Raw genomic sequence first — 9,032 nt, forward strand, 5'->3', positions numbered from 1 at the left:
TATGTTGAACTGCGAGCAAAATCAGTCTTTTCTCTTTCCTGTGTACAATAACATAGCAGGAAGTGGCTGCAGCCAGATGTCTACAGTGAAACAGTGTTGGCATACAGGAATACTGAGAGGTTTCTAGCATGTTGGAAGCATATGTACACCCAAAACAGTATCCTTACAGTCAATGGTATGCCTCAAGCAGAACTCAATCTAATCAAATATATATGTTGTGTAACTATAAACATGTAAATGTATTTCATGTGAGCTAGGAAATTAACTTTGACTCACACAGGACTTAAAGTGACATTAAAGTAAACAAAAATGTTTCTCCCCCTCATGCTGGAGTCTAAGGATGTATCTTAAAGGAGAACTATGGGGTCAGTGTTTTTCCCCATAGTTCTCCTTAGGGTAACGGGAGGACACAAACTAGCTTCCTCCCGTTACGCTAAGCTCAGTATACCGCGAGCTACAGCTCGCGGTATACTGAGACGCCGCAGCCGGAGCGGATCCCGACGTAGATGACGGGATCCGCCCAGCTGCGTGAGTGACAGCTGGCTCTGCCTATCTAGAGGCAGAGCCATCTGTACCCGCCCCCTCCCCCATCCGTTCCGCCAGTCAGCGCTGGCAGATCGGAGCGGGGAGAGGGGAATCCAGCCCTCCCCCTGTCACGGCAGAGAGCCATGACAGGATCGAGAGATGAGCGAACCTGGTATGTGTTAGCTCACCTCCCGATCTACTGAGCCGACCTGTGACAGTCTCATTGTCACAGGTTGGCTAGAACTATGAGGTGAGTGAAAATTACTCATCCTCATAGTTTGAGCCGACGTGTGACAATGAAACGGTCACACGTTAGCTCAATAGATCGGGAAGTGAGAGAACACATACTGTCGCTCGTTCACTTCTTGATCATGTCCCTGCAGAGAGCCGTGACTGTCACTCACGGCTCCCTGCAGGAATTCCCTTCCCCGCTCCGATCCTCCAGCGCTGACTGGCAGAACGGGCGGGAGAACGCTAGTTTGTGTCCTCCCGTGACCATTAGGAGAACTATGGGGAAAAACACTTACCCCATAGTTCTCCTTTAAATAATGCCCCTTGATCCGATCATCTTCTTCTTTCTAGTAATTTTCAGGAGTCCCTCCAGCGTTGGTGCCAGTCTCTGATCGAGCGCTGACTGCTGTGTCTTCTGTGTCCCACGGAGTCTGTGCCGGACAGCGTGCATTGACTTAAGCTGCCCACACACCTTACAATTTATCTGCAGATTTTCTGTGGTCAGATGGAAAAGGTGTGTCCCTCTCCGTCTCCCGGCCGAAGATCTCTAATGCGCATGCTTTGCGGCCGCCTGAGAATCTTCAGATCTTCGGACGGGAGCGCGCAGCGGAGACACAGGTAAGTTTAAACCTATTTAGTAACTTTTTTCTAAAAAAACGTTTTTCCATATATCTGCTGCTTGCTAGCCTTAGATACATGCAAAAAACTGTGAGGGTTTAATTATCTTTTAATTATTGGTAGATTATCTAAAAATACATATGCAATCAGCTTGTGTTTGGGAAGCTAAAGCCATTTAGTATGGGAAATGTATTTACGAGCCATGTAACCATAGTGGTCACAGGACACTAACTAACTCTCCAAGCAGCCCAATAAAACCTATGGAGCCCCCTCTTTACCATCTGCTGCCTACCCTGAGATGGGGCTGTTTTGATCTAATCTTATAACGTCTCCAATGGAGGACTGTCAATAAAGCTTGTTGACATTTAGTGATGGTCTACTGGGAAGACATTGTAAATTAAAAACTTAACACAACTAAGTAGCATTTCCACGTTTTATCCCTTTACAAGTGCTGCAAGTATTGAAAAATAACTCAATCTGCCTGAAATCTGCAGTGCTCCTAACTTTTTGGTTGAGCTGGCAACACAGTGCCTGCAATCCTTAGCAGTGTTGCAAGCACTGCCTCCTAGACTACAGAACTCCACTTTGCATACATTGATTTCTGTCCCAGCAAAACAATGGTGCTTGACCACCAATAGCCTGCCCACACACTATGGTTAAGGAAAGAGCTCTTGGGAGGTGTCGTTCCGGGAGTGCACCTATGTCAATAGGCACTGAGCATCCAGCATTTGCCACTGCAAGAATTTTAGAAGCAAATAAGAAAACAGTTAAACTTTTGGTATTGCATTGTTAAATATCTGATAAGAAAGATTCAGGTTTGGTGAATTAAAAAACAATATTTGCTGCTAGAATTGGCTTCCCAGCACCAATACAGCAGGGGGAGATATGTGCAGCATGTTTGCCTCACAATTGCAGCAGGAATGCCAGGTGTCCCCTTTCAGATCTGTTCAAGTTAAGTACAAAGTGACAGCGCCCACATCTGTAAGTGGCAGTCCGCATGTAAACGTATCTATCCTGTGTTCACACTGATCTATTCCAAAGCCTATGTAAATACAGGTGAAACTCGAATAATTAGAATATCCTTCAAAGTTCATTTATTTCACTAATGCAACTTAAAAGGTGAAACTAATATATGAGATAGACTCATTACATGCAAAGCAAGATAGTTCAAGCCGTGATTTGTCATCATTGTGATGATTATGGCTTACAGCTCATGAAAACCCCAAGAACCCCAAATCCACAACCTCAAAAAAGTAGATTATTACATGCAATCAATAAAACAAGGATTGTACATAGAACAATATCGGACCTCTGAAAAGTACAAGCATGCATATGTACTCAGTACTTGGTTTGGGCCCCTTTTGCAGCACTTACTGCAATTACTTTTGCACGATATTCTAATTATTCGAGTTTCACCTGTATATCACATGGATTACATGCGGATTGCCAGTTACAGGTGTGCCCGCTGTCACCCTCTCATTGACTTGAATGGGTACAGTGGGCGCATCTAAACAGGAAACCTGGTATTCTTGCTGCAAGATTCCCAAATAGCCCGGTGTGAATGGAGCCCCCTCCCCTGACCGTTCCTCCACTCAACGCTGGGGGACTGGAAAAGGGGGGAATCCCTGCGGGGAGCCGTGACTGACAGTCACCGCTCACTGCAGGGGGACGATTGGGAAATGAGCGGATCAGCTGCATGTTTCTTCTCACTTCCCGCTCAATAGAGCCGACCTGTGACAGCTTCTTTGTCACAGGTCGGCTCTAACTATGAGGATGAGTGGAAATCACTCACCTCACACGGTAGTTATCCTTTAAGCTGGCCATACACTCCTCACTCATCAATATGCTCCTAATGACCTTTTCTGTGTCTACTGATGCCGAATACAGTGTATCACATACTTTGAAACTGGTTGTCATACACTATTTGATTTTTACCTTCATCTGCAGCAATCCTTATCCCTAACCAATGTGCCTTAATATACTGGACACCAAACCTTTGTCCCAAACAGGTAACATTTCCTATGAGTTTAAATGGTGACACCATGATAACAATCTGCCACGTTTGGTGCCATAACAGCTCAGAACGTGAACTAGAAGTAGATTGTAAGCTCGTACGGGCAGAGCCCCGAATTGTATTGTGACTGTACTGTCTTCCTTTATATTGGAAAGCACTGTGCAAACAGTTGGCACTATGTAAATCTTGTATAATAATAATAATTAATAACCCTCACCTCTAGGTTGTACTTGCCCCCTGGGCTAAAAGTTGCCAGTCAGCCCCTGCCTCCAGTGTTACTGTCTCTCTACTTCTCCTTCAGCCAACAGATGCTGACTGCCAGTATACTACTAGAGTCATGTGACTACACTGCATTGCCAACATTAGCTGCTGTAGCCTTTAGGCCCCATTCACATTGAGCGATTTATCGCGCGGTAATTCCCGCAATTTACCGCGCGATATTGCTCTCCAATGCTTCTCAATGGGGCAAAGGGTTCTGCTGTCGCGGGTCGTGTGTCGTTACAGCAGGACCCTTTTTGGAGCGGATTTAGCCACGATTCAAGCATGCTCAATGCAAGCATTTGCGCGATATCGCGCAAAATGCAAATCGCACGACAAACGCGCGATTTGCGAACCGCTCAATGTGAACGGGGCCTTAGGGAAATAGGAAGCAGACCAGTAGTGTCATGTGACCTAAATTATGGAACGTTCACTGTTATAAATGGAGGATGTTTGATAAACGTAGCGAGGGTCCCTTCACTGACCTGCGCCTTTATTCTGGTGCCTTGATTTCCAGCTTAAAGAATGTAATAACTGAGCAATTCATTTGCTTCCACCTAAACTGTGACACTGTGGGGGGAATATATAAAAACTGGAGCAAGAAAATCTAGAGCAGCTGTGCATGGCAACCAATCAGCTTCTCTCTTCAGTTTGTTCAGTTAAGATTTGAAAATGAAAGAGAGAAGCTGATTGGTTGCCATGCACAGCTGCCCCAGTTTTTGTCTGCCCCAGTTTTTGGCTGCCCCAGTTTTGATCAATTCCCTTCTGTGTATGTTGAAATTAATGTGAATGGTTCAGTTGTTCTATGCTATAGGTTGGTACTTTATAGATCTGATATTTACTCAGCTTTGCCCCGGCCTAATAAACGTATCCTTAGACCAGGGGTAGCCAAACTCGGGCCCTCCTGCTGTGGTGAAACTACAAATCCCATGATGCATCTCTCTCCGGGAGTCATGTCTGTGAGAATCTTGCAATGCCTCATGGGATTTGTAGTTCCACCACAGCTGGAGGGCCGGAGTTTGGCTACAACTGCCTTAGACGGACAGACGGAAGACATCCAGGTGTATGTGGCGTGCACATTTTACAGGATGCATTTCCATGAGTCATATACACATAGTATGAGACCGTGCTGGCTGTCCCAGACTGAAAGGGAGCTGGTAAAAATGTGTTGATGGTATTTTGGTGTGACAGATCTGTACAGACATGACAAAGAATAACACAGATTGTGCAACTAAACCAGCGGATGCGGCATCCCTTCATCGCTCAGCTCGTTACACGTATTACAGTTTATGGGGGGAATTTATCAAAACTGGAGCAGTTGTCCATGGCAACCAATCAGCTTCTCTCTTCAGTTTGTTCAGTTAAGATTTTAACAAATAAACAGAGAAGTTGATTGGTTGCCATGCACAGCTGATCCAGATTTTGTCTGCTCCAGTTTTCATAAATTCCCTCTCTGAGTTTTATTCTGTGTTATGTTTTCAATACGTGTGATTATTCTGCCTTGCCGCAGTCTTTATCATATGCTTTAAAAGATGATTGCATCATGGGTTAGAAAATATTGTCTAAATACAAGGGTCCTGTGTATTTTTTCTTAGACTTGTGAGGTGTGCTTTGATTTCTAACATATCTCTACAGTGGTGCAGAAACTGTGCAAGGGTTTCCTGTAATAAAGACCAGTCACCGCTGCTCTCTCTCCTTGTACAGGGTGACTGGTCTTGTATCCGCCCCCTCAGTGAGTTTTCTTCAGGCAGCTGTAGTGGGTGGAGCCTACTGGGTTCCTCCCACAGCTCTGTTCTCTGCACAGGATATGTACAGCGCAGTGATCATGTCACTACTCAGGACGGGCCCTACCCAATATGCCGCCTGAGGCAGCAGAGGGAGGGGGTATGTGGGAGGGGCTTGTGTGGCGGCAGGTGCTGCTGATAATGCTAGGATGGGCGCTTTGTGGCGGGCGGGGCAGTTGTGTTAGATGGACAGAGAGCCCTGCTGTGGCTACAAGTGGCTCTCTGTCTGGTCCCACCCAGCTCACTGACGGCACTGGTTGCCAAGAGCTCAGTGGGACACCAGCCAGAGCATCCCGCGCAGCTCCTGGCAACCAATGACGTCATGAGCTGAGCAGACAGAGCGTCACACTAAGACCCCGTTCACATTGAGCGATTTATCGCGCAGTAATTCCCGCGATATCGCAGCAAATTACTGCGCGATATCGCGCTCCAGTGCAATCCAATGGGGCAAAGGGTCCTGCTGTCGCGGGTCGTGTGTCGCTACAGCAGGACCCTTTTTGGAGCGGATTTAGCCGCGATTCAAGCTTGCTCAATGCAAGCTTGAACGCGGCAAATCTCGCGATGTTGCGCGATTTGCATATCGCGCAGTGGGAATGGGGCCTTATGTACCCCGCACTGTATGTGAGTGGGCCTCCAACTGATGGGCTGCGGGTGCCGGTCCTGAAACCTGCTGGAGAGGGGTTCGGGTAAGTAAAAGTCTTTACATAGGACCCCTAGACATAAACCAGCAGGTAACACTTGCAGTGCGGGAGTAGCCCCAATACAAGGGGAGCTATTTTGTTTCCTTTGAGATAGGTTTTAAAGATACAGTATAGAAGAGGGTCGGAGATTGGGGACATGAGACCTTTACAATTCAGTGCTTCTACTACTAACTATTGGGGTTGTCCAGCAAGTACCTAAGGGCCACATGTTGGCCACCAGGGCTCTATAGAGTGTTACTGGGAACTCCTTCTGGGAATTCCTTCAAGGATGCACCTCAGAATGTAGCAAAAACCAGGAAGAAAGATGTAGGCGAGTTGGCTGGAGTTACAGACATTGTTTATCTGAAATCACTGAGAGTTGGATGTGGACAAGGGAAAAGTTTCTCTTGGCTTTGGAAGGGTTAATGTTCTCCCCACCCCCCTCCCTCTTTGTTTCTGGCTCAGCCTTCCTCCAGCTCACATTCCAACCCGGGGAAAAGGTGCGTGGGCCGCATCACTGAGTCCAGGATCATTCCGCCGGTGATCGATCAAAACTACGAACTTATCGAGTTGTGGGACCGCATTACTTCCGGTTTCCTCAGAACTACGAGGTTTTTACACAAAACATGTTGTGCACGAGCGCCATCCACGGCATTGCCCTATAGACATAGACCACAGCAATAAAGTAATAAAATGATGTAGGATGACAGTAAGCCAGCGCGTTCTTTATCTCAGGTGCCCCACTCAAGCGGCGGCCATATTGAGTGGGGCACCGGAGATAAAGAACGTGCTGGCTTACTGTCATCCTACATCATTTTATTACTTTATTGCTGTGGTCTATGTCTATAGGGCAATGCCGTGGATGGCGCTCGTGCACAACATGTTTTGTGTAAAAACCTCGTAGTTCTGAGGAAACCGGAAGTAATGCGGTCCCACAACTCGATAAGTTCGCACTTTCGACACATCACCGGCTCGCAGCCTCTCCAATCTTGACAATGAGCGGCGGTAGAGAAAAGTCGTCCTCCGCCCTTCACCTGAGATATGAGCATCGTGGACCTGCTTTCTCTGGCATTACAGGCTGCCTAATGTATGTAAAATAGCACGAGTGGCATCAATCATTCACGTATGTCTTCACTGCTACAACACACTCCGTTAGCAGTGTCTGCCGGTACTCTTCTTCTACATGCACGTTACAAAGTAACAGAACGACTTCCATAGCAGTGCGGATACTACAAAACGCCGTTCACTTCCTGCAGAGGTCTCAGATATCACTGAACTAGCATGCACACACAAGCCTGGCCCGTTTTCCCCCTCACCAGCCTCCCACAACTCGCCGCAATAAAATACTTTCAGCCCAGATCACCATGTCTACGAGCTAACCTACGCTTTACTCGGCAGCAATCAGCTGTGAGAAACTAAGGTAGGCGGAACTATTTTTCGCATGGCCCCGCCCCCTCCTCATCCGCGCTCTCTTCCTACCTCTGCGTGTAGGGGCAGGCGGAGGGATACACGGAGCCGGCGAAGGTTGCTGGTATAAAACTAGAGTGTACGGCGCCATTTTAAGCCTGTGTGTCGCGGTGTGGAGAGCGAGTGAAGACAGAGGTGTGCACTTGGCCGGACAGCCACGGGGGGAAGAGAGAAAACGCGGAGATTTAAGGCGACATTTGCAGCGAGACTTACGTACCTCTTCGGTACAGCACCACACGAGACGTCACCCCTATAGGTGGGACGGGAGTTAAGGATAACGGGGGTTGGTGGAGGAGGAGGAGGCCAACACCGGACGACATTGTTTTCAACGAGCGGAGCCTGAACACCGTGAGCATACGGTATGTATAGTGCGGGGGTGGCCCGGTATTGGGGGTCATAGTACATATAGGAGCGGGCATCCTCTTGGTCGGGCAGGGTGGCCTCCTCCATCATAGCAGGGTGTGGAGCTCCTATACACTGGACGACTGATGCAGTGCAGGGGGTGGCCGACCGCCCAGCCAACACTCTACAGGGGGCTATAATGTGGATGGCTGCATGCTCTCTATAGGGAACACGACCTATCTGTTTTGCTGTATTATTGTCTTGTGTTTTTAAATGATCTCAGTTCAACGGTCTCGGTGGTCAATGCATTCCGCATGTGAGCTAATGCCCACCAATGTGATCAAACGTTTGGAACACCAACTGCATGCTCTGCCGTGCTGCTTGCGTCTCCTCGCCCATCCGATGGTGTATTGAGGAACACAGCCCATGACTTCCTCTGCTGGAGGCCACCCATTGCTCTCTCCTAGGGAGGCCAGGAAGTTCAGGGCTGATTATCAATCCAGTATTAGTGTTATGAAATGGTTACAATGTTTCCCTTCTGTTGCATAAGCAGATGTGATGCCTTGTAGTGACTCCAATTTCTCAGTAAATATGTAGAACTTGGAATAGCCTTTCACATGGGTCAGAAGTGTGTTTTTGGGTCGTTTTTGTTTATAAAACGGATTGGCTTCTTGGTGTAATTTCCTCACCGCCTGTAGTATGGATCACTTTTCTTATTTGCGAAATTGTAGTGCTGATGTTTACTACGGGACACCAATGTCCTGTGTACTGGTCTTCAGGATCAATTCACAAAGATGGGATCACAAGGGTGGTGATCCTTATTTCAGCCATGTGGCTGGTCTTTTTATATTTCATTGAGGTGTTTTTGTCCTTATTTAATAAGGATCCTTATCCTAGTTTGGCCGCTCTGAGTTGAGCCCAGTGTAAGTTTTATCAGGTGATTGGCTTCTGTTTTGCTTTGTATTTTATAAGATTGCTGTTCCTATTTTCAGTTGTAGGTCTTGGCCTGAACTTTTTTTTCTATTGTCTGCTGATGGCTTGTAATGCCATATCCCTAAAGTCCTATAGAGTTTTTTTTTTTTTTGTTTTTTTTAAAGATGGCTTTTTCTGGGG

At 47.1% G+C, this 9,032-nt stretch overlaps 1 protein-coding gene across 2 annotated transcripts in view; it reads left to right on the forward strand.

Moving 5' to 3' along the window:
- Positions 1-7,628: 7,628 nt before the first annotated feature.
- The window catches only part of CTNNB1 (catenin beta 1), a 19,648-nt gene continuing 18,244 nt past the window's right edge, over positions 7,629-9,032 (forward strand). For both annotated transcript variants that reach the window (XM_018561071.1, XM_018561072.1), the window contains exon 1: positions 7,629-7,936. The gene's annotated coding sequence lies outside the window, so the exon portion shown is untranslated. The remainder of the gene's footprint in view (positions 7,937-9,032) is intronic.

Source organism: Nanorana parkeri, unplaced genomic scaffold (genome assembly GCF_000935625.1).
Source record: "Nanorana parkeri isolate BGI_ZX_2015 unplaced genomic scaffold, ASM93562v1 scaffold498, whole genome shotgun sequence".
Taxonomy (NCBI): Eukaryota; Metazoa; Chordata; class Amphibia; order Anura; family Dicroglossidae; genus Nanorana; species Nanorana parkeri.